The 14602-nt window shown below is 25.2% G+C and overlaps 1 long non-coding RNA gene across 1 annotated transcript in view; it reads left to right on the plus strand.

The window, feature by feature from the left end:
* Positions 1-4439: 4439 nt before the first annotated feature.
* The window catches only part of LOC133546567 (uncharacterized), a 33357-nt gene continuing 23194 nt past the window's right edge, over positions 4440-14602 (plus strand). Inside the window, exon 1 of the long non-coding RNA XR_009805238.1 lies at positions 4440-4923. This is a non-coding gene — a long non-coding RNA (uncharacterized LOC133546567). The remainder of the gene's footprint in view (positions 4924-14602) is intronic.

Below are 14602 nucleotides of genomic sequence, written 5' to 3' on the forward strand. Positions count from 1 at the left end.
TGATGTATCATGTTGTATGCATGCATGTGTGATGTATCATGTTGTATGCGTGCATGTGTGATGTATCATGTTGTATGCATGCATGTGTGATGTATCATGTTGTATGTGTGATGTATCATGTTGTATGTGTGATGTATCATGTTGTATGTGTGATGTATCATGGTGTATGTGTGATGTATCATGTTGTATGTGTGATGTATCATGTTGTATGTGTGATGTATCATGTTGTATGTGTGATGTATCATGTTGTATGTGTGATGTATCATGTTGTATGCATGCATGTGTGATGTATCATGTTGTATGTGTGATGTATCATGTTGTGTGCATGCATGTGTGATGTATCATGTTGTACGTGTGATGTATCATGTTGTATGTGTGATGTATCATGTTGTATGCATGCATGTGTGATGTATCATGTTGTATGCATGCATGTGTGATGTATCATGTTGTATGTGTGATGTATCATGTTGTATGTGTGATGTACCATGTTGTATGCATGCATGTGTGATGTATCATGTTGTATGTGTGATGTATCATGTTGTATGCATGCATGTGTGATGTATCATGTTGTATGCATGCATGTGTGATGTATCATGTTGTATGTGTGATGTATCATGTTGTATGTGTGATGTATCATGTTGTATGTGTGATGTATCATGTTGTATGCATGCATGTGTGATGTATCATGTTGTATGTGTGATGTATCATGTTGTATGCATGCATGTGTGATGTATCATGTTGTATGCATGCATGTGTGATGTATCATGTTGTATGTGTGATGTATCATGTTGTATGCATGCATGTGATGTATCATGTTGTATGTGTGATGTATCATGTTGTATGCATGCATGTGATGTATCATGTTGTATGTGTGATGTATCATGTTGTATGCATGCATGTGTGATGTATCATGTTGTATGCATGCATGTGTGATGTATCATGTTGTATGCATGCATGTGTGATGTATCATGTTGTATGTGTGATGTATCATGTTGTATGCATGCATGTGTGATGTATCATGTTGTATGTGTGATGTATCATGTATGTGTGATGTATCATGTTGTATGCATGCATGTGATGTATCATGTTGTATGTGTGATGTATCATGTTGTATGTGTGATGTATCATGTTGCATGCATGAATGTGTGATGTATCATGTTGTATGCATGCATGTGTGATGTATCATGTTGTATGCATGCATGGGTGATGTATCATGTTGTATGCATGCATGTGTGATGTATCATGTTGTATGCATGCATGTGTGATGTATCATGTTGTATGCATGCATGTGTGATGTATCATGTTGTATGCATGCATGTGTGATGTATCATGTTGTATGTGTGATGTATCATGTTGTATGTGTGATGTATCATGTTGTATGCGTGCATGTGTGATGTATCATGTTGTATGCATGCATGTGTGATGTATCATGTTGTATGTGTGATGTATCATGTTGTATGCATGCATGTGTGATGTATCATGTTGTATGTGTGATGTATCATGTTGTATGCATGCATGTGTGATGTATCATGTTGTATGCATGCATGTGTGATGTATCATGTTGTATGTGTGATGTATCATGTTGTATGTGTGATGTATCATGTTGTATGCATGCATGTGTGATGTACCATGTTGTATGCATGCATGTGTGATGTACCATGTTGTATGCATGCATGTGTGATGTATCATGTTGTATGTGTGATGTATCATGTTGTATGCATGCATGTGATGTATCATGTTGTATGTGTGATGTATCATGTTGTATGTATGCATGTGTGATGTATCATGTTGTATGCATGCATGTGTGATGTATCATGTTGTATGTGTGATGTATCATGTTGTATGCATGCATGTGTGATGTATCATGTTGAATGCATGCATGTGTGATGTATCATGTTGTATGTGTGATGTATCATGTTGTATGCATGCATGTGTGATGTATCATGTTGTATGTGTGATGTATCATGTTGTATGCATGCATGTGTGATGTATCATGTTGTATGTGTGATGTATCATGTTGTATGCATGCATGTGATGTATCATGTTGTATGTGTGATGTATCATGTTGTATGCATGCATGTGTGATGTATCATGTTGTATGCATGCATGTGTGATGTATCATGTTGTATGCATGCATGTGTGATGTATCATGTTGTATGCATGCATGTGTGATGTATCATGTTGTATGTGTGATGTATCATGTTGTATGCATGCATGTGTGATGTATCATGTTGTATGTGTGATGTATCATGTATGTGTGATGTATCATGTTGTATGCATGCATGTGATGTATCATGTTGTATGTGTGATGTATCATGTTGTATGTGTGATGTATCATGGTGTATGTGTGATGTATCATGTTGTATGTGTGATGTATCATGTTGTATGTGTGCATGTGTGATGTATCATGTTGTATGCATGCATGTGTGATGTATCATGTTGTATGCATGCATGTGTGATGTATCATGTTGTATGCATGAATGTGTGATGTATCATGTATGTGTGATGTATCATGTTGTATGCATGCATGTGATGTATCATGTTGTATGTGTGATGTATCATGTTGTATGTGTGATGTATCATGGTGTATGTGTGATGTATCATGTTGTATGTGTGATGTATCATGTTGTATGCATGCATGTGTGATGTATCATGTTGTATGCATGCATGTGTGATGTATCATGTTGTATGCATGAATGTGTGATGTATCATGTTGTATGCATGCATGTGTGATGTATCATGTTGTATGCATGCATGTGTGATGTATCATGTTGTATGCATGCATGTGTGATGTATCATGTTGTATGCGTGCATGTGTGATGTATCATATTGTATACATGCATGTGTGATGTATCATGTTGTATGCATGCATGTGTGATGTATCATGTTGTATGCATGCATGTGTGATTTATCATGTTGTATGCGTGCATGTGTGATGTATCATATTGTATACGTGCACGTGTGATGTATCATGTTGTATGCATGCATGTGTGATGTATCATGTTGTATGCATGCATGTGTGATGTATCATGTTGTATGCATGCATGTGTGATGTATCATGTTGTATGCATGCATGTGTGATGTATCATGTTGTATGCATGCATGTGTGATGTATCATGTTGTATGCATGCATGTGTGAAGTATCATGTTGTATGCATGCATGTGTGATGTATCATGTTGTATGCATGCATGTGTGATGTATCATGTTGTATGTGTGATGTATCATGTTGTATGTGTGATGTATCATGTTGTATGCATGCATGTGTGATGTATCATGTTGTATGCATGCATGTGTGATGTATCATGTTGTATGCATGCATGTGTGATGTATCATGTTGTATGCATGCATGTGTGATGTATCATGTTGTATGCATGCATGTGTGATGTATCATGTTGTATGCATGCATGTGTGATGTATCATGTTGTATGCATGCAGGTTCAAAATAAAAATCAAACAACTCAACTCAACAACTGTATGATTATTGAATATATGATTAGTATATAAATAAAGATATGTTTAGTGTATGATTATTAAATACATGTTTAGTGTATTAATATTAAATACATGTTTAGTGTATAAATAATAACTAAATGTTTAGTGTATACATATTAAATACATGTTCAATGTATGAATATTAAATATATGATTAGTATATAATTAAATATGTTTTAGTATATGATTATTAAATACATGTTTAGTGTATAAATATTAAATACATGTTTAGTGTATGAATATTAAATACATGTTTAGTGTATGAATATTAAATACATGTTTAGTGTATGAATATTAAATACATGTTTAGTGTATCAGTATTAAAGGCCTACTGAAATGAGATGTTCTTATTTAAAGGGGGATAGCAGGTCCATTCTATGTGTCATACTTGACCATTTCGCGATATTGCCATATTTCTGCTGAAAGGATTTAGTAGAGAACATCGATGATAAAGTTTACAACTGGAGAAAAGCCCTGCCTGTACAGGAAGTCGCAGACGATGACGTCACATGTTGATGAAAGGATTTAGTAGAGAACATCGAGGATAAAGTGTGCAACTTTTGGTACTTCCTGAAAAAGCCCTGCCTGTACAGGAAGTCGCAGACGATGATGTCACATGTTGATGAAAGGATTTAGTAGAGAACATCGAGGATAAAGTTGACAACTGGAGAAAAGCCCTGCCTGTACAGGAAGTGGCAGACGATGATGTCACAAGTTGATGTCTCCTCACACATTCACATTGTTTTGAATGGGCGCCTCCAACAAAAACAGCTATTCGGACCGAGAAAACGACAATTTCCCCATTAATTTGAGCGAGGATGAAAGATTCCTGTTTGAGGATATTGATAGCGACAGACTAAAAAAAAATAAAAAAATAAAAAAAAAGTAAAAAAAAACAAAAACGCGATTGCATTGGGACGGATTCCAATCCCTTATCTTTCTATTGTGTTGCTAGTGTTTTAGAGAGTTTAATAGTACCTGATAGTCGGAGGTGTACGTCCACGGGTGTTGTTAGAGCCAAATACACTTTCTGTCTGTCAAGTTGATGACGTCACTAAAGGGGTTGGCTCCAAGGCCAAGTACCTGGCTATTTAGGGAGGAGTCAGGATCTTGCTCAGGTGTTGCTGAGTAGAGGTGCAACAGTTTTTGACTTTGCCAGGCTGGTATTTGTTTGCTCCCGTGTATTTTCTGTTTTTGTACAAAGTGTGTTATATAAATGTGACTTTATGAAATTAAATATTTTTGTTAAACATGGACACAATTTTGGACATCAATTATTAGCCGGCTGCACACGTCTGAACTAGCTTCATTTATATTCGGCAAGCAGTAGCAGTAATAGTATAGGACTTTACAGCTCCAGGTGTGTTGACGCCATGTCTCAGGGAAGTCGACGGCAGCTTCATGGACGGCACAATCTCAGCTTTTCTCCGGTAAGAACTGACTTTTTACCACAATTTTCCCACCGAAACCTGCTGGTTGACATTCCGTCGTGATTCAAGTTCGCTTGACTGCGCTCTCATCCATAGTAAAGTTTCACCTCCGTGAATTTTAAACAAAGAATCACCATATGTTTGTGTGGCTAAAGGCTAAAGCTTCCCAACTCCGTCTTTCTACTCTGACTTCTCCAATATTAATTGAACAAATTGCAAAAGATTCAGCAACACAGATGTCCAAAATACTGTGTAATTAGGCCGTTAAAGCAGATGACTTTTAGCTGTGTGTGTGCGCAGGGCTAATATTTCCTAACAGTCCGTGACGTCACGCGTACACGTCATCATTACACCACCTTTTCAAGACCAAACTCCCGGGAAATTTAAAATTGTAATTTAGTCAACTAAAAAGGCCATATTGTCATGTGTTGCAATGTTAATATTTCATCATTGATATATAAACTATCAGACTGTGTGGTCGCTAGTAGTGGCTTTTAATACATGTTTAGTGTATAAATATTAAATACATGTTTGGTGTATGAATATTAAATACATGTTTAGTGTATTAATATTAAATACATGTTTAGTGTATGAATATTAAATACATGTTTAGTGTATGGATATTAAATACATGTTTAGTGTATTAATATTAAATACATGTTTAGTGTCCATCCATCCATTTTCTACCGCTTATTCCCTTTCGGGGTCGCGGGGGGCGCTGGCGCCTATCTCAGCTACAATCGGGCAGAAGGCGGGGTACACCCTGGACAAGTCGCCACCTCATCGCAGGGCCAACACAGATAGACAGACAACATTCACACTCACATTCACACACTAGGGACCATTTAGTGTTGCCAATCAACCTATCCCCAGGTGCATGTCTTTGGAAGTGGGAGGAAGCCGGAGTACCCGGAGGGAACCCACGCATTCACGGGGAAAACATGCAAACTCCACACAGAAAGATCTTGAGCCTGGATTTGAACCCAGGACTGCAGGACCTTCGTATTGTGAGGCAGACGCACTAACCCCTCTGCCACCGTGAAGCCCCATGTTTAGTGTATAAATATTAAATAAATGTTTAGTGTATAAATATTAAATACATGTTTAGTGTATTATTATTAAATACATGTTTAGTGTATGGATATTAAATACATGTTTAGTGCATGAATATTAAATACATGTTTAGTGTATGAATATTAAATACATGTTTAGTGTATTAATATTAAATACATGTTTAGTGTATTACATACATGTTTAGTGTATGAATATTAAATACATGTTTAGTGTATGAATATTAAATACATGTTTAGTGTATTAATATTAAATACATGTTTAGTGTATTACATACATGTTTAGTGTATGGATATTAAATACATGTTTAGTGTATGAATATTAAATATATGTTTAGTGTATGAATATTAAATACATGTTTAGTGTATGAATATTAAATACACGTTTAGTGTATGAATATTAAATACATGATTAGTGTATTAATATTAAATACACGTTCAGTGTATGAATATTAAATACATGTTTAGTGTATGAATATTAAATACATGTTTAGTGTATTAAATACATGTTTAGTGTATGAATATTAAATGCATGTTTAGTGTATGAATATTAAATACATGTTTAGTGTATTAATATTAAATACACGTTCAGTGTATGAATATTAAATACATGTTTAGTGTATGAATATTAAATACATGTTTAGTGTATGAATATTAAATACATGTTTAGTGTATTAATATTAAATACACGTTCAGTGTATAAATATTAAATACATGTTTAGTGTATGAATATTAAATACATGTTTAGTGTATAAATATTAAATACATGTTTAGTGTATGAATATTAAATACATGTTTAATGTATGAATATTAAATAAATGTTTAGTGTATAAATATTAAATACATGTTTCGTGTACGAATATTAAATACATGTTTAGTGTATGAATATTAAATACATGTTTAATGTATGAATATTAAATTCATGTTTAGTGTATTAATATTAAATACATGTTTAGTGTATTAATATTAAATACATGTTTAGTGTATAAATAATAACTAAATGTTTAGCGTATGAATATTAAATAATTGTTCAGTGTATAGATATTAAATACATGTTTAGTGTAATAATATTAAATATATGTTTAGTTTATTAAAATTAAATACATGTTTTTGTATTAATATTAAATACATGTTTAGTGTATAAATATTAAATACATGTTTAGTGTATTAATATTAAACACATGTTTAGTGTATTAATATTAAACACATGTTTAGTGTCTGAATATTAAATACATGTTTAGTGTACGAATATTAAATACATGTTTAGTGTATGAATATTCAATACATGTTTACTGTATAAATATTAAATACATGTTTAGTGTATTAATATTAAATACATGTTTAGTGGATTAATATTAAATATATATTTAGTTTATTAAAATTAAATACATGTTTTTGTATTAATATTAAATACATGTTTAGTGTATTAATATTAAATACATGTTTACTGTATTAATATTAAATACATGTTTAGTGTATAAATAATAACTACATGTTTAGTGTATGAATATTAAATACATGTTTAGTGTATAAATATTAAATACATGTTTAGTGTATTAATATTAAATATATGTTTAGTTTATTAAAATTAAATACATGTTTTTGTATAAATATTAAATACATGTTTAGTATATGATTATTAAATACATGTTCAGTGTATTAATATTAAATACATGTTTAGTGTATGAATATTAAATACATGTTTAGTGTATAAATATTAAATACATGTTTAATGTATGAATATTAAATACATGTTTAGTGTATGAATATTAAATACTAGTTTAATGTATGAATATTAAATACATGTTTAGTGTATAAATATTAAATACATGCTTCGTGTATAAATATTAAATACATATTTAGTGTATAAATATTAAATACATATTTAGTGTATGAATATTAAATACATGATTAGAGTATTAATATTAAATACATGATTAGTGTATAAATATTAAATACATGTTTAGTGTATTAATATTAAATACATGTTTAGTGTATTAATATTAAATACAAGTTTAGTGTATAAATAATAACTAAATGTTTAGTGTATGAATATTAAATTCATGTTTAGTGTATAAATGTTAAATATATGTTTAGTGTACAAATATTAAATATATGTTTAGTTTATTAAAATTAAATACATGTTTTTGTATTAATATTAAATACATGTTTATGGTAGAAATATTAAATACATGTTGAGTGTATTAATATTAAATACATGTTTAGTGTATGAATATTAAATACATGTTTAGTGTATGAATATTAAATACATGTTTAGTGTATGCATATTAAATACATGTTTAGTGTATGAATATTCAATACATGTTTAGTGGATATATAATAAATACATATTTAGTGTATTAATATTAAATACATGTTTAGTGTATTAATATTAAATATATCTTTAGTTTATTAAACTTAACTACAGGTTTTTGTATTAATATTAAATACATGTTTAGTGTATGAATATTAAATACACGTTTAGTGTATGAATATTAAATACATGTTTAGTTTATGAATATTAAATAAATGTTTAGTGGATATATAATAAATACATATTTAGTGTATTAATATTAAATACATGTTTAGTGTATTAATATTAAATACATGTTTAGTGTATGAATATTAAATACAGGTTTAGTGTATTAATATTAAATACATGTTTAGTATAAAAATATTAAATACACTTTTAGTGTATAAATATTAAATACACGTTTAGTGTATAAATATTAAATACATGTTTAGTGTATTAATATTAAATACATGTTTAGTGTATTAATATTAAATGTTTAGTTTATTAAAATTAAATACATGTTTTTGTATTAATATTAAATACATGTTTAGTGTATTAATATTAAAAACATGTTTCGTATATAAATGTTAAATACATGTTTAGTGTATGAATGTTAAATACATGTTTAGTGTATTAATATTAAATATATGTTTAGTGTATTAAAATTAAATACATGTTTTTGTATTAATATTAAATACATGTTTAGTGTTTAAATATTAAATACATGTTTTTGTATTAATATTAAATACATGTTTAGTGTATAAATATTAAATACATGTTTAGTGTATGAATAATAACTACATGTTTAGTGTATAATTATTAAATACATGTTTAGTGTATTAATATTAAATACATGTTTAGTGTATGAATATTAAATACAAGTTTAGTGTGAAAATATTAAATACATGTTTAGTCTATTATTAAATTCCATTTTAGTGTATAATTATTAAATACATGTTTAGTGTATTAATATTAAATACATGTTTAGTGTATTAATATTAAATATATATTGAGTTTATTAAAATTAAATACATGTTTTTGTATTAATATTAAATACATGTTTCGTGTATAAATATTAAATACATGTTTAGTGTATGAATAATAACTACATGTTTAGTGTATTAATATTAAATACATGTTTAGTATATAAATATTAAATACACGTTTAGTGTATAAATATTAAATACATGTTTAGTGTATTAATATTAAATACATGTTTAGTGTATCAATATTAAATACATGTTTAGTGTATTAATATTAAATGTTTAGTTTATTAAAATTAAATACATGTTTTTGTATTAATATTAAATACATGTTTAGTGTATTAATATTAAAAACATGTTTAGTGTATTAATATTAAATATATGTTTGTGTATAAATATTAAATACATGTTTAGTGTATTAATATTAAATATATGTTTAGTTTATTAAACTTAAATACAAGTTTTTGTATTAATATTAAATACATGTTTAGTGTATGAATATTAAATACACATTTAGTGTATGAATATTAAATACATGTTTAGTTTATGAATATTAAATATATGTTTAGTGGATAAATAATAAATAAATATTTAGTGTATTAATATTAAATACATGTTTAGTGTATAAATATTAAATACATGTTTAGTGTATAAATATTAAATACATGTTTAGTGTATTAATATTAAATACACTTTTAGTGTATAAATAGTAAATACACGTTTAGTGTAACAATATTAAATACATGCTTAGTGTATAATATTAAATATATGTTTAGTTTATTAAAATTAAATATATGTTTTTGTATTAATATTAAATACATATTAAGTGTAAGAATAATAACTACATGTTTATTGAATGAATATTAAATACATGTTTAGTGTATGAATATTTAATACATGTTTAGTGTATTAATATTAAATATGTGTTTAGTTTATTAAAATTAAATACATGTTTTTTTATTAATATTACATACATGTTTAGTGTATTAATATTAAATATATGTTTAGTTTATTAAAATTAAATACATGTTTTTGTATTAATATTAAATACATGTTTAGTGTATTAATATTAATTACACTTTTAGTGTATAAATAGTAAATACACGTTTAGTGTAACAATATTAAATACATTTTTAGTGTATTAATATTAAATATATGTTTAGTGTATGAATATTAAATACATGTTTAGTTTATTAAAATTAAATACATTTTTTTGTACTAATATTAAATACATGTTTAGTGTATAAATATTAAATACATGTTTAGTGTATGAATATTCAATACATGTTTACTGTATACATATTAAATACATGTTTAGTGTATGAATATTAAATATATGTTTAGTTTATTAAACTTAAATACATGTTTTTGTATTAATATTAAATACATGTTTAGTGTATGAATATTAAATACACGTTTAGTGTATGAATATTAAATACATGTTTAGTTTATGAATATTAAATACATGTTTAGTGGATATATAATAAATACATATTTAGTGTATTAATATTAAATACATGTTTAGTGTATAGATATTAAATACATGTTTAGTGTATTAATATTAAATACATGTTTAGTGTATAAATATTAAATACAGGTTTAGTGTATTAATATTAAATACATGTTTAGTGTATGAATAATAACTACTTGTTTAGTGTATGAATATTAAATACATGTTTAGTGTATTAATATTAAATGTTTGGTTTATTAAAATTAAATACATGTTTTTGTATTAATATTAAATACATGTTTAGTGTATTAATATTAAAAACATGTTTAGTGTATGAATGTTAAATACATGTTTAGTGTATGAATGTTGAATACATGTTTAGTGTATTAATATTAAATATATGTTTAGTGTATTAAAATTAAATACATGTTTTTGTATTAATATTAAATACATGTTTAGTGTATAAATATTAAATACATGTTTATTGTATTAATATTAAATACATGTTTAGTGTATAAATATAAGTGTATGAGAAACCAAACTTATGTAGAAAAAAAATAAAAGAAACCAAAAAAAAGGAAAAAGAGAGAGAGAGAGACGGAAAGGACCGGGCATATTAAGAGGGAACGTGCGCCCTCCTGTGGCCTCCTGTCGCAACCGCACACATAAAGAAATTCATTATTTCCAAGTGTGCCTTATTTAGAGGATAATAAATACATGTTTACTAAATGAATATTAAATATATGATTAGTATATGAATGTTAAATACATGTTTAGTTTATGAATATTAAATACATGTTTAGTTTATTAATATTAAATATATATTTAGTTTATTAAAATTAAATACATGTTTTGTATTAATATTAAATACATGTTTAGTGTATAAATATTAAATACATGTTTAGTGTATTAATATTAAATACATGTTTAGTGTATGAATATTAAATACATGTTTAGTGTATAAATATTGAATACATGTTTAGTGTATTAATATTAAATACATGTTTAGTGTACAAATATTAAATACATGTTTAGTGTATTAATTATAAATACACGTTTAGTGTTTTAATAGTAAATACACGTTTAGTGTAACAATATTAGATACATGTTTAGTGTATTAATATTAAATATATGTTTAGTTTATTAAAATTAAATACATGTTTTTGTATTAATATTAAATACATATTAAGTGTAAGAATAATAACTACATGTTTATTGAATGAATATTAAATACATGTTTAGTGTATAAATATTTAATACATGTTTAATGTATGAATATTAAATACATGTTTAATGTATGAATATTAAATACATGTTTAGTGTATGAATATTGAATACATGTTTAATGTATGAATATTAAATACATGCTTAGTGTATGAATATTAAATACATGTTTAGTGTATTAATATTAAATACATGTTTAGTGTATAAATAATAACTAAATGTTTAGTGTATGAATATTAAATTCATGTTTAGTGTATAAATGTTAAATATATGTTTAGTGTATAAATATTAAATATATGTTTAGTTTATTAAAATTAAATACATGTTTTTGTATTAATATTAAATACATGTTTAGTGTATAAATATTAAATACATGTTTAGTGTATTAATATTAAATACATGTTTAGTGTATGAATATTAAATACATGTTTAGTGTATTAATATTAAATACATGTTTAGTGTATGAATATTAAATACAGGTTTAGTTTATTAATATTAAATACATGTTTAGTGTATGAATAATAACTACATGTTTAGTGTATGAATATTAAATACATGTTTAGTGTATGAATATTAAATACATGTTTAGTTTATGAATATTAAATACATGTTTACTGTATTAATATTAAATTTATATTTAGTTTATTAAAATTAAATACATGTTTTTGTATTAATATTAAATACATGTTTAGTGTATAAATATTAGATACATGTTTAGTGTATAAATATTAAATACATGTTTAGTGGATTAATATTAAATATATGTTTAGTGTATGAATAATAACTACATGTTTATTGTATAAATATTAAATACATGTTTAGTGTATTAATATTAAATACATGTTTAGTGTATGAATAATAACTACATGTTTAGTTTATGAATATTAAATACATGTTTAATGTATGAATATTGAATATAAGTTTAGTGTGAAAATATTAAATACATGTTTAGTGTATGAATATTAAATACATGTTTAGTGTATGAATATTAAATACATGTTTAGTGTATCAATATTAAATACATGTTTAGTGTATTAATATTAAATGTTTAGTTTATTAAAATTAAATACATGTTTTTGTATTAATATTAAATACATGTTTAGTGTATTAATATTAAAAACATGTTTAGTGTATTAATATTAAATATATGTTTGTGTATAAATATTAAATACATGTTTAGTGTATTAATATTAAATATATGTTTAGTTTATTAAACTTAAATACATGTTTTTGTATTAATATTAAATACATGTTTAGTGTATGAATATTAAATACACATTTAGTGTATGAATATTAAATACATGTTTAGTTTATGAATATTAAATATATGTTTAGTGGATAAATAATAAATAAATATTTAGTGTATTAATATTAAATACATGTTTAGTGTATAAATATTAAATACATGTTTAGTGTATAAATATTAAATACATGTTTAGTGTATTAATATTAAATACACTTTTAGTGTATAAATAGTAAATACACGTTTAGTGTAACAATATTAAATACATGCTTAGTGTATAATATTAAATATATGTTTAGTTTATTAAAATTAAATATATGTTTTTGTATTAATATTAAATACATATTAAGTGTAAGAATAATAACTACATGTTTATTGAATGAATATTTAATACATGTTTAGTGTATTAATATTAAATATGTGTTTAGTTTATTAAAATTAAATACATGTTTTTTTATTAATATTACATACATGTTTAGTGTATTAATATTAAATATATGTTTAGTTTATTAAAATTAAATACATGTTTTTGTATTAATATTAAATACATGTTTAGTGTATTAATATTAATTACACTTTTAGTGTATAAATAGTAAATACACGTTTAGTGTAACAATATTAAATACATTTTTAGTGTATTAATATTAAATATATGTTTAGTGTATGAATATTAAATACATGTTTAGTTTATTAAAATTAAATACATTTTTTTGTACTAATATTAAATACATGTTTAGTGTATAAATATTAAATACATGTTTAGTGTATGAATATTCAATACATGTTTACTGTATACATATTAAATACATGTTTAGTGTATTAATATTAAATATATGTTTAGTTTATTAAACTTAAATACATGTTTTTGTATTAATATTAAATACATGTTTAGTGTATGAATGTTAAATACACGTTTAGTGTATGAATATTAAATACATGTTTAGTTTATGAATATTAAATACATGTTTAGTGGATATATAATAAATACATATTTAGTGTATTAATATTAAATACATGTTTAGTGTATAGATATTAAATACATGTTTAGTGTATTAATATTAAATACATGTTTAGTGTATAAATATTAAATACAGGTTTAGTGTATTAATATTAAATACATGTTTAGTGTATGAATAATAACTACATGTTTAGTGTATGAATATTAAATACATGTTTAGTGTATTAATATTAAATGTTTGGTTTATTAAAATTAAATACATGTTTTTGTATTAATATTAAATACATGTTTAGTGTATTAATATTAAAAACATGTTTAGTGTATGAATGTTAAATACATGTTTAGTGTATGAATGTTGAATACATGTTTAGTGTATTAATATTAAATATATGTTTAGTGTATTAAAATTAAATACATGTTTTTGTATTAATATTAAATACATGTTTAGTGTATAAATA

The sequence above is a fragment of the Nerophis ophidion genome, unplaced genomic scaffold, assembly GCF_033978795.1.
Source record: "Nerophis ophidion isolate RoL-2023_Sa unplaced genomic scaffold, RoL_Noph_v1.0 HiC_scaffold_32, whole genome shotgun sequence".
In the NCBI taxonomy this organism is placed as follows: Eukaryota; Metazoa; Chordata; class Actinopteri; order Syngnathiformes; family Syngnathidae; genus Nerophis; species Nerophis ophidion.